The sequence below is a fragment of the Anomaloglossus baeobatrachus genome, unplaced genomic scaffold, assembly GCF_048569485.1.
Source record: "Anomaloglossus baeobatrachus isolate aAnoBae1 unplaced genomic scaffold, aAnoBae1.hap1 Scaffold_213, whole genome shotgun sequence".
Lineage (NCBI taxonomy): Eukaryota > Metazoa > Chordata > Amphibia > Anura > Aromobatidae > Anomaloglossus > Anomaloglossus baeobatrachus.
This window is the reverse complement of record NW_027441983.1, coordinates 76,457-99,685: the sequence shown is the minus strand read 5'-3', so window position 1 is coordinate 99,685 and position 23,229 is coordinate 76,457. Positions and strand designations below refer to the sequence as shown.

Here is a 23,229-nt window from a genome sequence, read left to right as displayed (position 1 = left end):
CAAGCTCAGACTCACTCCAGGGTCGTCAGTCCTGGGGCACGTTGTACCATAGCCCCCCACCCTTACTCAGTCTAATAGCCTCGATCCTGGTAGGGCCATGTTTTCCTCTAGATGAATATACTATCCACCCAGAGTACTAGCAAGCGCAACCTTCCAGTGTGCATTGTATCATTGTACTAAGGTGGCCTGGAGCTTAAACCACCTCTTCGAACAACACTACACTTGATCTTAGCCAAAAGGCCGAGAAGCGATAACCAGAATTGGTTTGGGCCTCGAGTGGCACCCTGGCCTATGCCGGACACATCTTAGGGAGAGAGAGCGAGAGGGAGACAAACCCACGCCTACACAAGACATTTTGTCACCCAAGCCAACCCTTGAAAAGGCTGCTTTGCAGAGCAAAAACAAGAAGAATGGTGCGTTTTGCAGCCGCCGCCCACTGCAATGAATCTGAATAACTCCTCCTTTAGGGCGCAAGCAACTCCCCTCCCCCTTGCAGTCTTTCCAATTCACGATACAAAAAGACGGACAGGACAGGTTGCCTGACTTTCCGTCACTGCCACCCTTTGCCATCCTTACCCGTAGAAAGCCCTTTCATCATCCCCAAACCCTAATCTTTTCCCTTTCCTTCCCAGCCCCCAAACCCTGCCCTCTGTACCTTTCTCACCACCCGCTTCCCTTCTCCTGTCATCCCCCTACCACCCGGGAAAAAAAGAGATTGCCCCCTCCTTCCACTAGCCCACCCTCCCACCCAAAGAACAACTTCTTCTGCGCAGCTTGTTTTCTAGGCAGCAGCGCTATTGTGATGTCATCGGGGGGCATTGTGACAAGCCGCCAGTGTTCCGTCTCTTCATGTTGTGCACAGTTCAAACGGAAAATACATCAACAGGCAGACTACAGAAAAGCTTACTATCAAAGGTTAGAGGGGGGCTTTCTCAGAGGGCTTTTTACAGTTTTTCTATTCCCAATTAGCCGTTTAAGTGTACTTATTGAAAGTAGTAATTCTTTCATAGGCCGCCCTTTCTTAGTATTTGACGTTCCTTATATTGCGGTATGAGGCTTCGCAGTAGGTTGCAAACATTCATCACCCATGACTGTCCCCAATTGAGCTCAGAAGCTCAATGTCTATCATGACCTCTCTTTTAGAATGTCCAAGAGCAAGCAAACTATTCCTCCAGGAGAGGGCGCCAACAGACTACTAAAGAGATCATCATTACTCAAAGAAAACCCCAAAAACCAATGCATGATAGGAATAAACAGGTAACTTTCTTTGGAGTGGAAGCGGAGAGATCGCACCAGATGCCAATTCTAGATCTTATCACACCTGTGGTCACTGCAGCAGCAGGTGAATCCACTTTGTCCAAAAGGGATCTATTCCATTCAATTGCAAATGATCTAGATAAGACAGAGAACTGCAGCACGGGGACATAGCCGAGTTGGTCAGGTTGAGTGGTGATGAGTTTGCTATTTGGATGAATAAAGAAAGTCAAAAGTGTGAAAGATAAAAAACAAAAGGAGGAAGTGTGAAAAGTGAATGGGCCAAATTGAGGTGCATATGAAGACGTATGCTTTCTTCCAATTCATTAAATCGGGCTAATATGAATCAGGTGAATTGAGTTCTGCTTTTGGAAACTGGGTTAAGAAGGGGTGCACCGTTCCTGGAGGTACTGCAATACCAGGTCAATGCGTGGAGTGGACAGAGCAAGCTCTTTTTCCATCTCCCTGTTCTAAAAATCCATTTAATATATGGTCCCCAGATAGGGGACGTATCAGATATTAAACTGATAAGAACAGATACTACACTTGATCTTAGCCAAAAGGCCGAGAAGCGATAACCAGAATTGGTTTGGGCCTCGAGTGGCACCCTGGCCTATGCCGGACACATCTTAGGGAGAGAGAGCGAGAGGGAGACAAACCCACGCCTACACAAGACATTTTGTCACCCAAGCCAACCCTTGAAAAGGCTGCTTTGCAGAGCAAAAACAAGAAGAATGGTGCGTTTTGCAGCCGCCGCCCACTGCAATGAATCTGAATAACTCCTCCTTTAGGGCGCAAGCAACTCCCCTCCCCCTTGCAGTCTTTCCAATTCACGATACAAAAAGACGGACAGGACAGGTTGCCTGACTTTCCGTCACTGCCACCCTTTGCCATCCTTACCCGTAGAAAGCCCTTTCATCATCCCCAAACCCTAATCTTTTCCCTTTCCTTCCCAGCCCAGATTTTTGATTTAATGAAGCTTTCCAAAGCACCACAAAAAATGCATGACCGAAGTCACACCAAAAACAGTGCAAAGGCTAGGATTCGTGTGGACCCCACCGTGAGGAGAGGGTCCCCAAAAATCAACCCCGTCCCTCCGAGCCAGAAGGCCACAGCAAGGGTCAGGGATCTTCGGTGCTCTCCCAAGCCGAAGCCTGGTTGAGCCTTGTCGTTGCTCCCAGCGTCCACCCAGGCATCTTACCCAAGTGGAGTAGAGAGCTACTAGTTGTTGGTTTCGCAGCCGAAACTGCCCGGACCGTCAACCGGTGTTGGTTTCTCAGCCCAAGGCTAACCGGACCTCCAACCGGGTGTTGGTTTCTCAGCCGAAGCTGACCCAGACCTCCAACCGGGTGTTGGTTTCTCAGCCGAAGCTGACCCAGACCTCCAACCGGGTGTTAGTTTCTCAGCCCAAAGCTGACCAGACCTCCGACCGGGATTATAAAAATTTCCCTTCCTAGCCAGAAGGCCGGGATAGGGTAATATGCTCAAAAAGTATGAAAAGGCAAGGTACGGTGTGCTACAGAGCCCAAGGCTTGCCGGGGTCCCAAGCCAGCAAGCTCAGACTCACTCCAGGGTCGTCAGTCCTGGGGCACGTTGTACCATAGCCCCCCACCCTTACTCAGTCTAATAGCCTCGATCCTGGTAGGGCCATGTTTTCCTCTAGATGAATATACTATCCACCCAGAGTACTAGCAAGCGCAACCTTCCAGTGTGCATTGTATCATTGTACTAAGGTGGCCTGGAGCTTAAACCACCTCTTCGAACAACACTACACTTGATCTTAGCCAAAAGGCCGAGAAGCGATAACCAGAATTGGTTTGGGCCTCGAGTGGCACCCTGGCCTATGCCGGACACATCTTAGGGAGAGAGAGCGAGAGGGAGACAAACCCACGCCTACACAAGACATTTTGTCACCCAAGCCAACCCTTGAAAAGGCTGCTTTGCAGAGCAAAAACAAGAAGAATGGTGCGTTTTGCAGCCGCCGCCCACTGCAATGAATCTGAATAACTCCTCCTTTAGGGCGCAAGCAACTCCCCTCCCCCTTGCAGTCTTTCCAATTCACGATACAAAAAGACGGACAGGACAGGTTGCCTGACTTTCCGTCACTGCCACCCTTTGCCATCCTTACCCGTAGAAAGCCCTTTCATCATCCCCAAACCCTAATCTTTTCCCTTTCCTTCCCAGCCCCCAAACCCTGCCCTCTGTACCTTTCTCACCACCCGCTTCCCTTCTCCTGTCATCCCCCTACCACCCGGGAAAAAAAGAGATTGCCCCCTCCTTCCACTAGCCCACCCTCCCACCCAAAGAACAACTTCTTCTGCGCAGCTTGTTTTCTAGGCAGCAGCGCTATTGTGATGTCATCGGGGGGCATTGTGACAAGCCGCCAGTGTTCCGTCTCTTCATGTTGTGCACAGTTCAAACGGAAAATACATCAACAGGCAGACTACAGAAAAGCTTACTATCAAAGGTTAGAGGGGGGCTTTCTCAGAGGGCTTTTTACAGTTTTTCTATTCCCAATTAGCCGTTTAAGTGTACTTATTGAAAGTAGTAATTCTTTCATAGGCCGCCCTTTCTTAGTATTTGACGTTCCTTATATTGCGGTATGAGGCTTCGCAGTAGGTTGCAAACATTCATCACCCATGACTGTCCCCAATTGAGCTCAGAAGCTCAATGTCTATCATGACCTCTCTTTTAGAATGTCCAAGAGCAAGCAAACTATTCCTCCAGGAGAGGGCGCCAACAGACTACTAAAGAGATCATCATTACTCAAAGAAAACCCCAAAAACCAATGCATGATAGGAATAAACAGGTAACTTTCTTTGGAGTGGAAGCGGAGAGATCGCACCAGATGCCAATTCTAGATCTTATCACACCTGTGGTCACTGCAGCAGCAGGTGAATCCACTTTGTCCAAAAGGGATCTATTCCATTCAATTGCAAATGATCTAGATAAGACAGAGAACTGCAGCACGGGGACATAGCCGAGTTGGTCAGGTTGAGTGGTGATGAGTTTGCTATTTGGATGAATAAAGAAAGTCAAAAGTGTGAAAGATAAAAAACAAAAGGAGGAAGTGTGAAAAGTGAATGGGCCAAATTGAGGTGCATATGAAGACGTATGCTTTCTTCCAATTCATTAAATCGGGCTAATATGAATCAGGTGAATTGAGTTCTGCTTTTGGAAACTGGGTTAAGAAGGGGTGCACCGTTCCTGGAGGTACTGCAATACCAGGTCAATGCGTGGAGTGGACAGAGCAAGCTCTTTTTCCATCTCCCTGTTCTAAAAATCCATTTAATATATGGTCCCCAGATAGGGGACGTATCAGATATTAAACTGATAAGAACAGATTTTTGATTTAATGAAGCTTTCCAAAGCACCACAAAAAATGCATGACCGAAGTCACACCAAAAACAGTGCAAAGGCTAGGATTCGTGTGGACCCCACCGTGAGGAGAGGGTCCCCAAAAATCAACCCCGTCCCTCCGAGCCAGAAGGCCACAGCAAGGGTCAGGGATCTTCGGTGCTCTCCCAAGCCGAAGCCTGGTTGAGCCTTGTCGTTGCTCCCAGCGTCCACCCAGGCATCTTACCCAAGTGGAGTAGAGAGCTACTAGTTGTTGGTTTCGCAGCCGAAACTGCCCGGACCGTCAACCGGTGTTGGTTTCTCAGCCCAAGGCTAACCGGACCTCCAACCGGGTGTTGGTTTCTCAGCCGAAGCTGACCCAGACCTCCAACCGGGTGTTGGTTTCTCAGCCGAAGCTGACCCAGACCTCCAACCGGGTGTTAGTTTCTCAGCCCAAAGCTGACCAGACCTCCGACCGGGATTATAAAAATTTCCCTTCCTAGCCAGAAGGCCGGGATAGGGTAATATGCTCAAAAAGTATGAAAAGGCAAGGTACGGTGTGCTACAGAGCCCAAGGCTTGCCGGGGTCCCAAGCCAGCAAGCTCAGACTCACTCCAGGGTCGTCAGTCCTGGGGCACGTTGTACCATAGCCCCCCACCCTTACTCAGTCTAATAGCCTCGATCCTGGTAGGGCCATGTTTTCCTCTAGATGAATATACTATCCACCCAGAGTACTAGCAAGCGCAACCTTCCAGTGTGCATTGTATCATTGTACTAAGGTGGCCTGGAGCTTAAACCACCTCTTCGAACAACACTACACTTGATCTTAGCCAAAAGGCCGAGAAGCGATAACCAGAATTGGTTTGGGCCTCGAGTGGCACCCTGGCCTATGCCGGACACATCTTAGGGAGAGAGAGCGAGAGGGAGACAAACCCACGCCTACACAAGACATTTTGTCACCCAAGCCAACCCTTGAAAAGGCTGCTTTGCAGAGCAAAAACAAGAAGAATGGTGCGTTTTGCAGCCGCCGCCCACTGCAATGAATCTGAATAACTCCTCCTTTAGGGCGCAAGCAACTCCCCTCCCCCTTGCAGTCTTTCCAATTCACGATACAAAAAGACGGACAGGACAGGTTGCCTGACTTTCCGTCACTGCCACCCTTTGCCATCCTTACCCGTAGAAAGCCCTTTCATCATCCCCAAACCCTAATCTTTTCCCTTTCCTTCCCAGCCCCCAAACCCTGCCCTCTGTACCTTTCTCACCACCCGCTTCCCTTCTCCTGTCATCCCCCTACCACCCGGGAAAAAAAGAGATTGCCCCCTCCTTCCACTAGCCCACCCTCCCACCCAAAGAACAACTTCTTCTGCGCAGCTTGTTTTCTAGGCAGCAGCGCTATTGTGATGTCATCGGGGGGCATTGTGACAAGCCGCCAGTGTTCCGTCTCTTCATGTTGTGCACAGTTCAAACGGAAAATACATCAACAGGCAGACTACAGAAAAGCTTACTATCAAAGGTTAGAGGGGGGCTTTCTCAGAGGGCTTTTTACAGTTTTTCTATTCCCAATTAGCCGTTTAAGTGTACTTATTGAAAGTAGTAATTCTTTCATAGGCCGCCCTTTCTTAGTATTTGACGTTCCTTATATTGCGGTATGAGGCTTCGCAGTAGGTTGCAAACATTCATCACCCATGACTGTCCCCAATTGAGCTCAGAAGCTCAATGTCTATCATGACCTCTCTTTTAGAATGTCCAAGAGCAAGCAAACTATTCCTCCAGGAGAGGGCGCCAACAGACTACTAAAGAGATCATCATTACTCAAAGAAAACCCCAAAAACCAATGCATGATAGGAATAAACAGGTAACTTTCTTTGGAGTGGAAGCGGAGAGATCGCACCAGATGCCAATTCTAGATCTTATCACACCTGTGGTCACTGCAGCAGCAGGTGAATCCACTTTGTCCAAAAGGGATCTATTCCATTCAATTGCAAATGATCTAGATAAGACAGAGAACTGCAGCACGGGGACATAGCCGAGTTGGTCAGGTTGAGTGGTGATGAGTTTGCTATTTGGATGAATAAAGAAAGTCAAAAGTGTGAAAGATAAAAAACAAAAGGAGGAAGTGTGAAAAGTGAATGGGCCAAATTGAGGTGCATATGAAGACGTATGCTTTCTTCCAATTCATTAAATCGGGCTAATATGAATCAGGTGAATTGAGTTCTGCTTTTGGAAACTGGGTTAAGAAGGGGTGCACCGTTCCTGGAGGTACTGCAATACCAGGTCAATGCGTGGAGTGGACAGAGCAAGCTCTTTTTCCATCTCCCTGTTCTAAAAATCCATTTAATATATGGTCCCCAGATAGGGGACGTATCAGATATTAAACTGATAAGAACAGATTTTTGATTTAATGAAGCTTTCCAAAGCACCACAAAAAATGCATGACCGAAGTCACACCAAAAACAGTGCAAAGGCTAGGATTCGTGTGGACCCCACCGTGAGGAGAGGGTCCCCAAAAATCAACCCCGTCCCTCCGAGCCAGAAGGCCACAGCAAGGGTCAGGGATCTTCGGTGCTCTCCCAAGCCGAAGCCTGGTTGAGCCTTGTCGTTGCTCCCAGCGTCCACCCAGGCATCTTACCCAAGTGGAGTAGAGAGCTACTAGTTGTTGGTTTCGCAGCCGAAACTGCCCGGACCGTCAACCGGTGTTGGTTTCTCAGCCCAAGGCTAACCGGACCTCCAACCGGGTGTTGGTTTCTCAGCCGAAGCTGACCCAGACCTCCAACCGGGTGTTGGTTTCTCAGCCGAAGCTGACCCAGACCTCCAACCGGGTGTTAGTTTCTCAGCCCAAAGCTGACCAGACCTCCGACCGGGATTATAAAAATTTCCCTTCCTAGCCAGAAGGCCGGGATAGGGTAATATGCTCAAAAAGTATGAAAAGGCAAGGTACGGTGTGCTACAGAGCCCAAGGCTTGCCGGGGTCCCAAGCCAGCAAGCTCAGACTCACTCCAGGGTCGTCAGTCCTGGGGCACGTTGTACCATAGCCCCCCACCCTTACTCAGTCTAATAGCCTCGATCCTGGTAGGGCCATGTTTTCCTCTAGATGAATATACTATCCACCCAGAGTACTAGCAAGCGCAACCTTCCAGTGTGCATTGTATCATTGTACTAAGGTGGCCTGGAGCTTAAACCACCTCTTCGAACAACACTACACTTGATCTTAGCCAAAAGGCCGAGAAGCGATAACCAGAATTGGTTTGGGCCTCGAGTGGCACCCTGGCCTATGCCGGACACATCTTAGGGAGAGAGAGCGAGAGGGAGACAAACCCACGCCTACACAAGACATTTTGTCACCCAAGCCAACCCTTGAAAAGGCTGCTTTGCAGAGCAAAAACAAGAAGAATGGTGCGTTTTGCAGCCGCCGCCCACTGCAATGAATCTGAATAACTCCTCCTTTAGGGCGCAAGCAACTCCCCTCCCCCTTGCAGTCTTTCCAATTCACGATACAAAAAGACGGACAGGACAGGTTGCCTGACTTTCCGTCACTGCCACCCTTTGCCATCCTTACCCGTAGAAAGCCCTTTCATCATCCCCAAACCCTAATCTTTTCCCTTTCCTTCCCAGCCCCCAAACCCTGCCCTCTGTACCTTTCTCACCACCCGCTTCCCTTCTCCTGTCATCCCCCTACCACCCGGGAAAAAAAGAGATTGCCCCCTCCTTCCACTAGCCCACCCTCCCACCCAAAGAACAACTTCTTCTGCGCAGCTTGTTTTCTAGGCAGCAGCGCTATTGTGATGTCATCGGGGGGCATTGTGACAAGCCGCCAGTGTTCCGTCTCTTCATGTTGTGCACAGTTCAAACGGAAAATACATCAACAGGCAGACTACAGAAAAGCTTACTATCAAAGGTTAGAGGGGGGCTTTCTCAGAGGGCTTTTTACAGTTTTTCTATTCCCAATTAGCCGTTTAAGTGTACTTATTGAAAGTAGTAATTCTTTCATAGGCCGCCCTTTCTTAGTATTTGACGTTCCTTATATTGCGGTATGAGGCTTCGCAGTAGGTTGCAAACATTCATCACCCATGACTGTCCCCAATTGAGCTCAGAAGCTCAATGTCTATCATGACCTCTCTTTTAGAATGTCCAAGAGCAAGCAAACTATTCCTCCAGGAGAGGGCGCCAACAGACTACTAAAGAGATCATCATTACTCAAAGAAAACCCCAAAAACCAATGCATGATAGGAATAAACAGGTAACTTTCTTTGGAGTGGAAGCGGAGAGATCGCACCAGATGCGAATTCTAGATCTTATCACACCTGTGGTCACTGCAGCAGCAGGTGAATCCACTTTGTCCAAAAGGGATCTATTCCATTCAATTGCAAATGATCTAGATAAGACAGAGAACTGCAGCACGGGGACATAGCCGAGTTGGTCAGGTTGAGTGGTGATGAGTTTGCTATTTGGATGAATAAAGAAAGTCAAAAGTGTGAAAGATAAAAAACAAAAGGAGGAAGTGTGAAAAGTGAATGGGCCAAATTGAGGTGCATATGAAGACGTATGCTTTCTTCCAATTCATTAAATCGGGCTAATATGAATCAGGTGAATTGAGTTCTGCTTTTGGAAACTGGGTTAAGAAGGGGTGCACCGTTCCTGGAGGTACTGCAATACCAGGTCAATGCGTGGAGTGGACAGAGCAAGCTCTTTTTCCATCTCCCTGTTCTAAAAATCCATTTAATATATGGTCCCCAGATAGGGGACGTATCAGATATTAAACTGATAAGAACAGATTTTTGATTTAATGAAGCTTTCCAAAGCACCACAAAAAATGCATGACCGAAGTCACACCAAAAACAGTGCAAAGGCTAGGATTCGTGTGGACCCCACCGTGAGGAGAGGGTCCCCAAAAATCAACCCCGTCCCTCCGAGCCAGAAGGCCACAGCAAGGGTCAGGGATCTTCGGTGCTCTCCCAAGCCGAAGCCTGGTTGAGCCTTGTCGTTGCTCCCAGCGTCCACCCAGGCATCTTACCCAAGTGGAGTAGAGAGCTACTAGTTGTTGGTTTCGCAGCCGAAACTGCCCGGACCGTCAACCGGTGTTGGTTTCTCAGCCCAAGGCTAACCGGACCTCCAACCGGGTGTTGGTTTCTCAGCCGAAGCTGACCCAGACCTCCAACCGGGTGTTGGTTTCTCAGCCGAAGCTGACCCAGACCTCCAACCGGGTGTTAGTTTCTCAGCCCAAAGCTGACCAGACCTCCGACCGGGATTATAAAAATTTCCCTTCCTAGCCAGAAGGCCGGGATAGGGTAATATGCTCAAAAAGTATGAAAAGGCAAGGTACGGTGTGCTACAGAGCCCAAGGCTTGCCGGGGTCCCAAGCCAGCATGCTCAGACTCACTCCAGGGTCGTCAGTCCTGGGGCACGTTGTACCATAGCCCCCCACCCTTACTCAGTCTAATAGCCTCGATCCTGGTAGGGCCATGTTTTCCTCTAGATGAATATACTATCCACCCAGAGTACTAGCAAGCGCAACCTTCCAGTGTGCATTGTATCATTGTACTAAGGTGGCCTGGAGCTTAAACCACCTCTTCGAACAACACTACACTTGATCTTAGCCAAAAGGCCGAGAAGCGATAACCAGAATTGGTTTGGGCCTCGAGTGGCACCCTGGCCTATGCCGGACACATCTTAGGGAGAGAGAGCGAGAGGGAGACAAACCCACGCCTACACAAGACATTTTGTCACCCAAGCCAACCCTTGAAAAGGCTGCTTTGCAGAGCAAAAACAAGAAGAATGGTGCGTTTTGCAGCCGCCGCCCACTGCAATGAATCTGAATAACTCCTCCTTTAGGGCGCAAGCAACTCCCCTCCCCCTTGCAGTCTTTCCAATTCACGATACAAAAAGACGGACAGGACAGGTTGCCTGACTTTCCGTCACTGCCACCCTTTGCCATCCTTACCCGTAGAAAGCCCTTTCATCATCCCCAAACCCTAATCTTTTCCCTTTCCTTCCCAGCCCCCAAACCCTGCCCTCTGTACCTTTCTCACCACCCGCTTCCCTTCTCCTGTCATCCCCCTACCACCCGGGAAAAAAAGAGATTGCCCCCTCCTTCCACTAGCCCACCCTCCCACCCAAAGAACAACTTCTTCTGCGCAGCTTGTTTTCTAGGCAGCAGCGCTATTGTGATGTCATCGGGGGGCATTGTGACAAGCCGCCAGTGTTCCGTCTCTTCATGTTGTGCACAGTTCAAACGGAAAATACATCAACAGGCAGACTACAGAAAAGCTTACTATCAAAGGTTAGAGGGGGGCTTTCTCAGAAGGCTTTTTACAGTTTTTCTATTCCCAATTAGCCGTTTAAGTGTACTTATTGAAAGTAGTAATTCTTTCATAGGCCGCCCTTTCTTAGTATTTGACGTTCCTTATATTGCGGTATGAGGCTTCGCAGTAGGTTGCAAACATTCATCACCCATGACTGTCCCCAATTGAGCTCAGAAGCTCAATGTCTATCATGACCTCTCTTTTAGAATGTCCAAGAGCAAGCAAACTATTCCTCCAGGAGAGGGCGCCAACAGACTACTAAAGAGATCATCATTACTCAAAGAAAACCCCAAAAACCAATGCATGATAGGAATAAACAGGTAACTTTCTTTGGAGTGGAAGCGGAGAGATCGCACCAGATGCCAATTCTAGATCTTATCACACCTGTGGTCACTGCAGCAGCAGGTGAATCCACTTTGTCCAAAAGGGATCTATTCCATTCAATTGCAAATGATCTAGATAAGACAGAGAACTGCAGCACGGGGACATAGCCGAGTTGGTCAGGTTGAGTGGTGATGAGTTTGCTATTTGGATGAATAAAGAAAGTCAAAAGTGTGAAAGATAAAAAACAAAAGGAGGAAGTGTGAAAAGTGAATGGGCCAAATTGAGGTGCATATGAAGACGTATGCTTTCTTCCAATTCATTAAATCGGGCTAATATGAATCAGGTGAATTGAGTTCTGCTTTTGGAAACTGGGTTAAGAAGGGGTGCACCGTTCCTGGAGGTACTGCAATACCAGGTCAATGCGTGGAGTGGACAGAGCAAGCTCTTTTTCCATCTCCCTGTTCTAAAAATCCATTTAATATATGGTCCCCAGATAGGGGACGTATCAGATATTAAACTGATAAGAACAGATTTTTGATTTAATGAAGCTTTCCAAAGCACCACAAAAAATGCATGACCGAAGTCACACCAAAAACAGTGCAAAGGCTAGGATTCGTGTGGACCCCACCGTGAGGAGAGGGTCCCCAAAAATCAACCCCGTCCCTCCGAGCCAGAAGGCCACAGCAAGGGTCAGGGATCTTCGGTGCTCCCCCAAGCCGAAGCCTGGTTGAGCCTTGTCGTTGCTCCCAGCGTCCACCCAGGCATCTTACCCAAGTGGAGTAGAGAGCTACTAGTTGTTGGTTTCGCAGCCGAAACTGCCCGGACCGTCAACCGGTGTTGGTTTCTCAGCCCAAGGCTAACCGGACCTCCAACCGGGTGTTGGTTTCTCAGCCGAAGCTGACCCAGACCTCCAACCGGGTGTTGGTTTCTCAGCCGAAGCTGACCCAGACCTCCAACCGGGTGTTAGTTTCTCAGCCCAAAGCTGACCAGACCTCCGACCGGGATTATAAAAATTTCCCTTCCTAGCCAGAAGGCCGGGATAGGGTAATATGCTCAAAAAGTATGAAAAGGCAAGGTACGGTGTGCTACAGAGCCCAAGGCTTGCCGGGGTCCCAAGCCAGCAAGCTCAGACTCACTCCAGGGTCGTCAGTCCTGGGGCACGTTGTACCATAGCCCCCCACCCTTACTCAGTCTAATAGCCTCGATCCTGGTAGGGCCATGTTTTCCTCTAGATGAATATACTATCCACCCAGAGTACTAGCAAGCGCAACCTTCCAGTGTGCATTGTATCATTGTACTAAGGTGGCCTGGAGCTTAAACCACCTCTTCGAACAACACTACACTTGATCTTAGCCAAAAGGCCGAGAAGCGATAACCAGAATTGGTTTGGGCCTCGAGTGGCACCCTGGCCTATGCCGGACACATCTTAGGGAGAGAGAGCGAGAGGGAGACAAACCCACGCCTACACAAGACATTTTGTCACCCAAGCCAACCCTTGAAAAGGCTGCTTTGCAGAGCAAAAACAAGAAGAATGGTGCGTTTTGCAGCCGCCGCCCACTGCAATGAATCTGAATAACTCCTCCTTTAGGGCGCAAGCAACTCCCCTCCCCCTTGCAGTCTTTCCAATTCACGATACAAAAAGACGGACAGGACAGGTTGCCTGACTTTCCGTCACTGCCACCCTTTGCCATCCTTACCCGTAGAAAGCCCTTTCATCATCCCCAAACCCTAATCTTTTCCCTTTCCTTCCCAGCCCCCAAACCCTGCCCTCTGTACCTTTCTCACCACCCGCTTCCCTTCTCCTGTCATCCCCCTACCACCCGGGAAAAAAAGAGATTGCCCCCTCCTTCCACTAGCCCACCCTCCCACCCAAAGAACAACTTCTTCTGCGCAGCTTGTTTTCTAGGCAGCAGCGCTATTGTGATGTCATCGGGGGGCATTGTGACAAGCCGCCAGTGTTCCGTCTCTTCATGTTGTGCACAGTTCAAACGGAAAATACATCAACAGGCAGACTACAGAAAAGCTTACTATCAAAGGTTAGAGGGGGGCTTTCTCAGAGGGCTTTTTACAGTTTTTCTATTCCCAATTAGCCGTTTAAGTGTACTTATTGAAAGTAGTAATTCTTTCATAGGCCGCCCTTTCTTAGTATTTGACGTTCCTTATATTGCGGTATGAGGCTTCGCAGTAGGTTGCAAACATTCATCACCCATGACTGTCCCCAATTGAGCTCAGAAGCTCAATGTCTATCATGACCTCTCTTTTAGAATGTCCAAGAGCAAGCAAACTATTCCTCCAGGAGAGGGCGCCAACAGACTACTAAAGAGATCATCATTACTCAAAGAAAACCCCAAAAACCAATGCATGATAGGAATAAACAGGTAACTTTCTTTGGAGTGGAAGCGGAGAGATCGCACCAGATGCCAATTCTAGATCTTATCACACCTGTGGTCACTGCAGCAGCAGGTGAATCCACTTTGTCCAAAAGGGATCTATTCCATTCAATTGCAAATGATCTAGATAAGACAGAGAACTGCAGCACGGGGACATAGCCGAGTTGGTCAGGTTGAGTGGTGATGAGTTTGCTATTTGGATGAATAAAGAAAGTCAAAAGTGTGAAAGATAAAAAACAAAAGGAGGAAGTGTGAAAAGTGAATGGGCCAAATTGAGGTGCATATGAAGACGTATGCTTTCTTCCAATTCATTAAATCGGGCTAATATGAATCAGGTGAATTGAGTTCTGCTTTTGGAAACTGGGTTAAGAAGGGGTGCACCGTTCCTGGAGGTACTGCAATACCAGGTCAATGCGTGGAGTGGACAGAGCAAGCTCTTTTTCCATCTCCCTGTTCTAAAAATCCATTTAATATATGGTCCCCAGATAGGGGACGTATCAGATATTAAACTGATAAGAACAGATTTTTGATTTAATGAAGCTTTCCAAAGCACCACAAAAAATGCATGACCGAAGTCACACCAAAAACAGTGCAAAGGCTAGGATTCGTGTGGACCCCACCGTGAGGAGAGGGTCCCCAAAAATCAACCCCGTCCCTCCGAGCCAGAAGGCCACAGCAAGGGTCAGGGATCTCCGGTGCTCTCCCAAGCCGAAGCCTGGTTGAGCCTTGTCGTTGCTCCCAGCGTCCACCCAGGCATCTTACCCAAGTGGAGTAGAGAGCTACTAGTTGTTGGTTTCGCAGCCGAAACTGCCCGGACCGTCAACCGGTGTTGGTTTCTCAGCCCAAGGCTAACCGGACCTCCAACCGGGTGTTGGTTTCTCAGCCGAAGCTGACCCAGACCTCCAACCGGGTGTTGGTTTCTCAGCCGAAGCTGACCCAGACCTCCAACCGGGTGTTAGTTTCTCAGCCCAAAGCTGACCAGACCTCCGACCGGGATTATAAAAATTTCCCTTCCTAGCCAGAAGGCCGGGATAGGGTAATATGCTCAAAAAGTATGAAAAGGCAAGGTACGGTGTGCTACAGAGCCCAAGGCTTGCCGGGGTCCCAAGCCAGCAAGCTCAGACTCAGTCCAGGGTCGTCAGTCCTGGGGCACGTTGTACCATAGCCCCCCACCCTTACTCAGTCTAATAGCCTCGATCCTGGTAGGGCCATGTTTTCCTCTAGATGAATATACTATCCACCCAGAGTACTAGCAAGCGCAACCTTCCAGTGTGCATTGTATCATTGTACTAAGGTGGCCTGGAGCTTAAACCACCTCTTCGAACAACACTACACTTGATCTTAGCCAAAAGGCCGAGAAGCGATAACCAGAATTGGTTTGGGCCTCGAGTGGCACCCTGGCCTATGCCGGACACATCTTAGGGAGAGAGAGCGAGAGGGAGACAAACCCACGCCTACACAAGACATTTTGTCACCCAAGCCAACCCTTGAAAAGGCTGCTTTGCAGAGCAAAAACAAGAAGAATGGTGCGTTTTGCAGCCGCCGCCCACTGCAATGAATCTGAATAACTCCTCCTTTAGGGCGCAAGCAACTCCCCTCCCCCTTGCAGTCTTTCCAATTCACGATACAAAAAGACGGACAGGACAGGTTGCCTGACTTTCCGTCACTGCCACCCTTTGCCATCCTTACCCGTAGAAAGCCCTTTCATCATCCCCAAACCCTAATCTTTTCCCTTTCCTTCCCAGCCCCCAAACCCTGCCCTCTGTACCTTTCTCACCACCCGCTTCCCTTCTCCTGTCATCCCCCTACCACCCGGGAAAAAAAGAGATTGCCCCCTCCTTCCACTAGCCCACCCTCCCACCCAAAGAACAACTTCTTCTGCGCAGCTTGTTTTCTAGGCAGCAGCGCTATTGTGATGTCATCGGGGGGCATTGTGACAAGCCGCCAGTGTTCCGTCTCTTCATGTTGTGCACAGTTCAAACGGAAAATACATCAACAGGCAGACTACAGAAAAGCTTACTATCAAAGGTTAGAGGGGGGCTTTCTCAGAGGGCTTTTTACAGTTTTTCTATTCCCAATTAGCCGTTTAAGTGTACTTATTGAAAGTAGTAATTCTTTCATAGGCCGCCCTTTCTTAGTATTTGACGTTCCTTATATTGCGGTATGAGGCTTCGCAGTAGGTTGCAAACATTCATCACCCATGACTGTCCCCAATTGAGCTCAGAAGCTCAATGTCTATCATGACCTCTCTTTTAGAATGTCCAAGAGCAAGCAAACTATTCCTCCAGGAGAGGGCGCCAACAGACTACTAAAGAGATCATCATTACTCAAAGAAAACCCCAAAAACCAATGCATGATAGGAATAAACAGGTAACTTTCTTTGGAGTGGAAGCGGAGAGATCGCACCAGATGCCAATTCTAGATCTTATCACACCTGTGGTCACTGCAGCAGCAGGTGAATCCACTTTGTCCAAAAGGGATCTATTCCATTCAATTGCAAATGATCTAGATAAGACAGAGAACTGCAGCACGGGGACATAGCCGAGTTGGTCAGGTTGAGTGGTGATGAGTTTGCTATTTGGATGAATAAAGAAAGTCAAAAGTGTGAAAGATAAAAAACAAAAGGAGGAAGTGTGAAAAGTGAATGGGCCAAATTGAGGTGCATATGAAGACGTATGCTTTCTTCCAATTCATTAAATCGGGCTAATATGAATCAGGTGAATTGAGTTCTGCTTTTGGAAACTGGGTTAAGAAGGGGTGCACCGTTCCTGGAGGTACTGCAATACCAGGTCAATGCGTGGAGTGGACAGAGCAAGCTCTTTTTCCATCTCCCTGTTCTAAAAATCCATTTAATATATGGTCCCCAGATAGGGGACGTATCAGATATTAAACTGATAAGAACAGATACTACACTTGATCTTAGCCAAAAGGCCGAGAAGCGATAACCAGAATTGGTTTGGGCCTCGAGTGGCACCCTGGCCTATGCCGGACACATCTTAGGGAGAGGGAGCGAGAGGGAGACAAACCCACGCCTACACAAGACATTTTGTCACCCAAGCCAACCCTTGAAAAGGCTGCTTTGCAGAGCAAAAACAAGAAGAATGGTGCGTTTTGCAGCCGCCGCCCACTGCAATGAATCTGAATAACTCCTCCTTTAGGGCGCAAGCAACTCCCCTCCCCCTTGCAGTCTTTCCAATTCACGATACAAAAAGACGGACAGGACAGGTTGCCTGACTTTCCGTCACTGCCACCCTTTGCCATCCTTACCCGTAGAAAGCCCTTTCATCATCCCCAAACCCTAATCTTTTCCCTTTCCTTCCCAGCCCCCAAACCCTGCCCTCTGTACCTTTCTCACCACCCGCTTCCCTTCTCCTGTCATCCCCCTACCACCCGGGAAAAAAAGAGATTGCCCCCTCCTTCCACTAGCCCACCCTCCCACCCAAAGAACAACTTCTTCTGCGCAGCTTGTTTTCTAGGCAGCAGCGCTATTGTGATGTCATCGGGGGGCATTGTGACAAGCCGCCAGTGTTCCGTCTCTTCATGTTGTGCACAGTTCAAACGGAAAATACATCAACAGGCAGACTACAGAAAAGCTTACTATCAAAGGTTAGAGGGGGGCTTTCTCAGAGGGCTTTTTACAGTTTTTCTATTCCCAATTAGCCGTTTAAGTGTACTTATTGAAAGTAGTAATTCTTTCATAGGCCGCCCTTTCTTAGTATTTGACGTTCCTTATATTGCGGTATGAGGCTTCGCAGTAGGTTGCAAACATTCATCACCCATGACTGTCCCCAATTGAGCTCAGAAGCTCAATGTCTATCATGACCTCTCTTTTAGAATGTCCAAGAGCAAGCAAACTATTCCTCCAGGAGAGGGCGCCAACAGACTACTAAAGAGATCATCATTACTCAAAGAAAACCCCAAAAACCAATGCATGATAGGAATAAACAGGTAACTTTCTTTGGAGTGGAAGCGGAGAGATCGCACCAGATGCCAATTCTAGATCTTATCACACCTGTGGTCACTGCAGCAGCAGGTGAATCCACTTTGTCCAAAAGGGATCTATTCCATTCAATTGCAAATGATCTAGATAAGACAGAGAACTGCAGCACGGGGACATAGCCGAGTTGGTCAGGTTGAGTGGTGATGAGTTTGCTATTTGGATGAATAAAGAAAGTCAAAAGTGTGAAAGATAAAAAACAAAAGGAGGAAGTGTGAAAAGTGAATGGGCCAAATTGAGGTGCATATGAAGACGTATGCTTTCTTCCAATTCATTAAATCGGGCTAATATGAATCAGGTGAATTGAGTTCTGCTTTTGGAAACTGGGTTAAGAAGGGGTGCACCGTTCCTGGAGGTACTGCAATACCAGGTCAATGCGTGGAGTGGACAGAGCAAGCTCTTTTTCCATCTCCCTGTTCTAAAAATCCATTTAATATATGGTCCCCAGATAGGGGACGTATCAGATATTAAACTGATAAGAACAGATTTTTGATTTAATGAAGCTTTCCAAAGCACCACAAAAAATGCATGACCGAAGTCACACCAAAAACAGTGCAAAGGCTAGGATTCGTGTGGACCCCACCGTGAGGAGAGGGTCCCCAAAAATCAACCCCGTCCCTCCGAGCCAGAAGGCCACAGCAAGGGTCAGGGATCTTCGGTGCTCTCCCAAGCCGAAGCCTGGTTGAGCCTTGTCGTTGCTCCCAGCGTCCACCCAGGCATCTTACCCAAGTGGAGTAGAGAGCTACTAGTTGTTGGTTTCGCAGCCGAAACTGCCCGGACCGTCAACCGGTGTTGGTTTCTCAGCCCAAGGCTAACCGGACCTCCAACCGGGTGTTGGTTTCTCAGCCGAAGCTGACCCAGACCTCCAACCGGGTGTTGGTTTCTCAGCCGAAGCTGACCCAGACCTCCAACCGGGTGTTAGTTTCTCAGCCCAAAGCTGACCAGACCTCCGACCGGGATTATAAAAATTTCCCTTCCTAGCCAGAAGGCCGGGATAGGGTAATATGCTCAAAAAGTATGAAAAGGCAAGGTACGGTGTGCTACAGAGCCCAAGGCTTGCCGGGGTCCCAAGCCAGCAAGCTCAGACTCACTCCAGGGTCGTCAGTCCTGGGGCACGTTGTACCATAGCCCCCCACCCTTACTCAGTCTAATAGCCTCGATCCTGGTAGGGCCATGTTTTCCTCTAGATGAATATACTATCCACCCAGAGTACTAGCAAGCGCAACCTTCCAGTGTGCATTGTATCATTGTACTAAGGTGGCCTGGAGCTTAAACCACCTCTTCGAACAACACTACACTTGATCTTAGCCAAAAGGCCGAGAAGCGATAACCAGAATTGGTTTGGGCCTCGAGTGGCACCCTGGCCTATGCCGGACACATCTTAGGGAGAGAGAGCGAGAGGGAGACAAACCCACGCCTACACAAGACATTTTGTCACCCAAGCCAACCCTTGAAAAGGCTGCTTTGCAGAGCAAAAACAAGAAGAATGGTGCGTTTTGCAGCCGCCGCCCACTGCAATGAATCTGAATAACTCCTCCTTTAGGGCGCAAGCAACTCCCCTCCCCCTTGCAGTCTTTCCAATTCACGATACAAAAAGACGGACAGGACAGGTTGCCTGACTTTCCGTCACTGCCACCCTTTGCCATCCTTACCCGTAGAAAGCCCTTTCATCATCCCCAAACCCTAATCTTTTCCCTTTCCTTCCCAGCCCCCAAACCCTGCCCTCTGTACCTTTCTCACCACCCGCTTCCCTTCTCCTGTCATCCCCCTACCACCCGGGAAAAAAAGAGATTGCCCCCTCCTTCCACTAGCCCACCCTCCCACCCAAAGAACAACTTCTTCTGCGCAGCTTGTTTTCTAGGCAGCAGCGCTATTGTGATGTCATCGGGGGGCATTGTGACAAGCCGCCAGTGTTCCGTCTCTTCATGTTGTGCACAGTTCAAACGGAAAATACATCAACAGGCAGACTACAGAAAAGCTTACTATCAAAGGTTAGAGGGGGGCTTTCTCAGAGGGCTTTTTACAGTTTTTCTATTCCCAATTAGCCGTTTAAGTGTACTTATTGAAAGTAGTAATTCTTTCATAGGCCGCCCTTTCTTAGTATTTGACGTTCCTTATATTGCGGTATGAGGCTTCGCAGTAGGTTGCAAACATTCATCACCCATGACTGTCCCCAATTGAGCTCAGAAGCTCAATGTCTATCATGACCTCTCTTTTAGAATGTCCAAGAGCAAGCAAACTATTCCTCCAGGAGAGGGCGCCAACAGACTACTAAAGAGATCATCATTACTCAAAGAAAACCCCAAAAACCAATGCATGATAGGAATAAACAGGTAACTTTCTTTGGAGTGGAAGCGGAGAGATCGCACCAGATGCCAATTCTAGATCTTATCACACCTGTGGTCACTGCAGCAGCAGGTGAATCCACTTTGTCCAAAAGGGATCTATTCCATTCAATTGCAAATGATCTAGATAAGACAGAGAACTGCAGCACGGGGACATAGCCGAGTTGGTCAGGTTGAGTGGTGATGAGTTTGCTATTTGGATGAATAAAGAAAGTCAAAAGTGTGAAAGATAAAAAACAAAAGGAGGAAGTGTGAAAAGTGAATGGGCCAAATTGAGGTGCATATGAAGACGTATGCTTTCTTCCAATTCATTAAATCGGGCTAATATGAATCAGGTGAATTGAGTTCTGCTTTTGGAAACTGGGTTAAGAAGGGGTGCACCGTTCCTGGAGGTACTGCAATACCAGGTCAATGCGTGGAGTGGACAGAGCAAGCTCTTTTTCCATCTCCCTGTTCTAAAAATCCATTTAATATATGGTCCCCAGATAGGGGACGTATCAGATATTAAACTGATAAGAACAGATACTACACTTGATCTTAGCCAAAAGGCCGAGAAGCGATAACCAGAATTGGTTTGGGCCTCGAGTGGCACCCTGGCCTATGCCGGACACATCTTAGGGAGAGAGAGCGAGAGGGAGACAAACCCACGCCTACACAAGACATTTTGTCACCCAAGCCAACCCTTGAAAAGGCTGCTTTGCAGAGCAAAAACAAGAAGAATGGTGCGTTTTGCAGCCGCCGCCCACTGCAATGAATCTGAATAACTCCTCCTTTAGGGCGCAAGCAACTCCCCTCCCCCTTGCAGTCTTTCCAATTCACGATACAAAAAGACGGACAGGACAGGTTGCCTGACTTTCCGTCACTGCCACCCTTTGCCATCCTTACCCGTAGAAAGCCCTTTCATCATCCCCAAACCCTAATCTTTTCCCTTTCCTTCCCAGCCCCCAAACCCTGCCCTCTGTACCTTTCTCACCACCCGCATCCCTTCTCCTGTCATCCCCCTACCACCCGGGAAAAAAAGAGATTGCCCCCTCCTTCCACTAGCCCACCCTCCCACCCAAAGAACAACTTCTTCTGCGCAGCTTGTTTTCTAGGCAGCAGCGCTATTGTGATGTCATCGGGGGGCATTGTGACAAGCCGCCAGTGTTCCGTCTCTTCATGTTGTGCACAGTTCAAACGGAAAATACATCAACAGGCAGACTACAGAAAAGCTTACTATCAAAGGTTAGAGGGGGGCTTTCTCAGAGGGCTTTTTACAGTTTTTCTATTCCCAATTAGCCGTTTAAGTGTACTTATTGAAAGTAGTAATTCTTTCATAGGCCGCCCTTTCTTAGTATTTGACGTTCCTTATATTGCGGTATGAGGCTTCGCAGTAGGTTGCAAACATTCATCACCCATGACTGTCCCCAATTGAGCTCAGAAGCTCAATGTCTATCATGACCTCTCTTTTAGAATGTCCAAGAGCAAGCAAACTATTCCTCCAGGAGAGGGCGCCAACAGACTACTAAAGAGATCATCATTACTCAAAGAAAACCCCAAAAACCAATGCATGATAGGAATAAACAGGTAACTTTCTTTGGAGTGGAAGCGGAGAGATCGCACCAGATGCCAATTCTAGATCTTATCACACCTGTGGTCACTGCAGCAGCAGGTGAATCCACTTTGTCCAAAAGGGATCTATTCCATTCAATTGCAAATGATCTAGATAAGACAGAGAACTGCAGCACGGGGACATAGCCGAGTTGGTCAGGTTGAGTGGTGATGAGTTTGCTATTTGGATGAATAAAGAAAGTCAAAAGTGTGAAAGATAAAAAACAAAAGGAGGAAGTGTGAAAAGTGAATGGGCCAAATTGAGGTGCATATGAAGACGTATGCTTTCTTCCAATTCATTAAATCGGGCTAATATGAATCAGGTGAATTGAGTTCTGCTTTTGGAAACTGGGTTAAGAAGGGGTGCACCGTTCCTGGAGGTACTGCAATACCAGGTCAATGCGTGGAGTGGACAGAGCAAGCTCTTTTTCCATCTCCCTGTTCTAAAAATCCATTTAATATATGGTCCCCAGATAGGGGACGTATCAGATATTAAACTGATAAGAACAGATACTACACTTGATCTTAGCCAAAAGGCCGAGAAGCGATAACCAGAATTGGTTTGGGCCTCGAGTGGCACCCTGGCCTATGCCGGACACATCTTAGGGAGAGAGAGCGAGAGGGAGACAAACCCACGCCTACACAAGACATTTTGTCACCCAAGCCAACCCTTGAAAAGGCTGCTTTGCAGAGCAAAAACAAGAAGAATGGTGCGTTTTGCAGCCGCCGCCCACTGCAATGAATCTGAATAACTTCTCCTTTAGGGCGCAAGCAACTCCCCTCCCCCTTGCAGTCTTTCCAATTCACGATACAAAAAGACGGACAGGACAGGTTGCCTGACTTTCCGTCACTGCCACCCTTTGCCATCCTTACCCGTAGAAAGCCCTTTCATCATCCCCAAACCCTAATCTTTTCCCTTTCCTTCCCAGCCCCCAAACCCTGCCCTCTGTACCTTTCTCACCACCCGCTTCCCTTCTCCTGTCATCCCCCTACCACCCGGGAAAAAAAGAGATTGCCCCCTCCTTCCACTAGCCCACCCTCCCACCCAAAGAACAACTTCTTCTGCGCAGCTTGTTTTCTAGGCAGCAGCGCTATTGTGATGTCATCGGGGGGCATTGTGACAAGCCGCCAGTGTTCCGTCTCTTCATGTTGTGCACAGTTCAAACGGAAAATACATCAACAGGCAGACTACAGAAAAGCTTACTATCAAAGGTTAGAGGGGGGCTTTCTCAGAGGGCTTTTTACAGTTTTTCTATTCCCAATTAGCCGTTTAAGTGTACTTATTGAAAGTAGTAATTCTTTCATAGGCCGCCCTTTCTTAGTATTTGACGTTCCTTATATTGCGGTATGAGGCTTCGCAGTAGGTTGCAAACATTCATCACCCATGACTGTCCCCAATTGAGCTCAGAAGCTCAATGTCTATCATGACCTCTCTTTTAGAATGTCCAAGAGCAAGCAAACTATTCCTCCAGGAGAGGGCGCCAACAGACTACTAAAGAGATCATCATTACTCAAAGAAAACCCCAAAAACCAATGCATGATAGGAATAAACAGGTAACTTTCTTTGGAGTGGAAGCGGAGAGATCGCACCAGATGCCAATTCTAGATCTTATCACACCTGTGGTCACTGCAGCAGCAGGTGAATCCACTTTGTCCAAAAGGGATCTATTCCATTCAATTGCAAATGATCTAGA

General features: G+C 48.3%; 10 non-coding genes across 10 annotated transcripts; all 10 read right to left on the bottom strand.

The window, feature by feature from the left end:
• Nucleotides 1-1,639: 1,639 nt before the first annotated feature.
• Nucleotides 1,640-1,830, bottom strand: LOC142261354 (U2 spliceosomal RNA). The gene has a single exon (XR_012729082.1). It is a non-coding gene; the product is annotated as a U2 spliceosomal RNA (small nuclear RNA).
• A 2,615-nt stretch (nt 1,831-4,445) lies between these two features.
• On the bottom strand, nt 4,446-4,638 carry LOC142261315 (U2 spliceosomal RNA). The gene has a single exon (XR_012729048.1). It is a non-coding gene; the product is annotated as a U2 spliceosomal RNA (small nuclear RNA).
• A 2,189-nt stretch (nt 4,639-6,827) lies between these two features.
• Nucleotides 6,828-7,020, bottom strand: LOC142261314 (U2 spliceosomal RNA). Its single transcript, XR_012729047.1, has one exon. It is a non-coding gene; the product is annotated as a U2 spliceosomal RNA (small nuclear RNA).
• A 2,189-nt stretch (nt 7,021-9,209) lies between these two features.
• On the bottom strand, nt 9,210-9,402 carry LOC142261313 (U2 spliceosomal RNA). The gene has a single exon (XR_012729046.1). It is a non-coding gene; the product is annotated as a U2 spliceosomal RNA (small nuclear RNA).
• Nucleotides 9,403-11,591: 2,189 nt separating this feature from the next.
• On the bottom strand, nt 11,592-11,784 carry LOC142261312 (U2 spliceosomal RNA). Its single transcript, XR_012729045.1, has one exon. It is a non-coding gene; the product is annotated as a U2 spliceosomal RNA (small nuclear RNA).
• A 2,189-nt stretch (nt 11,785-13,973) lies between these two features.
• On the bottom strand, nt 13,974-14,166 carry LOC142261311 (U2 spliceosomal RNA). Its single transcript, XR_012729044.1, has one exon. It is a non-coding gene; the product is annotated as a U2 spliceosomal RNA (small nuclear RNA).
• A 2,189-nt stretch (nt 14,167-16,355) lies between these two features.
• Nucleotides 16,356-16,546, bottom strand: LOC142261341 (U2 spliceosomal RNA). Its single transcript, XR_012729072.1, has one exon. It is a non-coding gene; the product is annotated as a U2 spliceosomal RNA (small nuclear RNA).
• A 1,387-nt stretch (nt 16,547-17,933) lies between these two features.
• Nucleotides 17,934-18,126, bottom strand: LOC142261310 (U2 spliceosomal RNA). The gene has a single exon (XR_012729043.1). It is a non-coding gene; the product is annotated as a U2 spliceosomal RNA (small nuclear RNA).
• A 2,189-nt stretch (nt 18,127-20,315) lies between these two features.
• LOC142261328 (U2 spliceosomal RNA) lies at nt 20,316-20,506 on the bottom strand. Its single transcript, XR_012729060.1, has one exon. It is a non-coding gene; the product is annotated as a U2 spliceosomal RNA (small nuclear RNA).
• A 1,387-nt stretch (nt 20,507-21,893) lies between these two features.
• On the bottom strand, nt 21,894-22,084 carry LOC142261316 (U2 spliceosomal RNA). Its single transcript, XR_012729049.1, has one exon. It is a non-coding gene; the product is annotated as a U2 spliceosomal RNA (small nuclear RNA).
• Nucleotides 22,085-23,229: the final 1,145 nt, after the last annotated feature.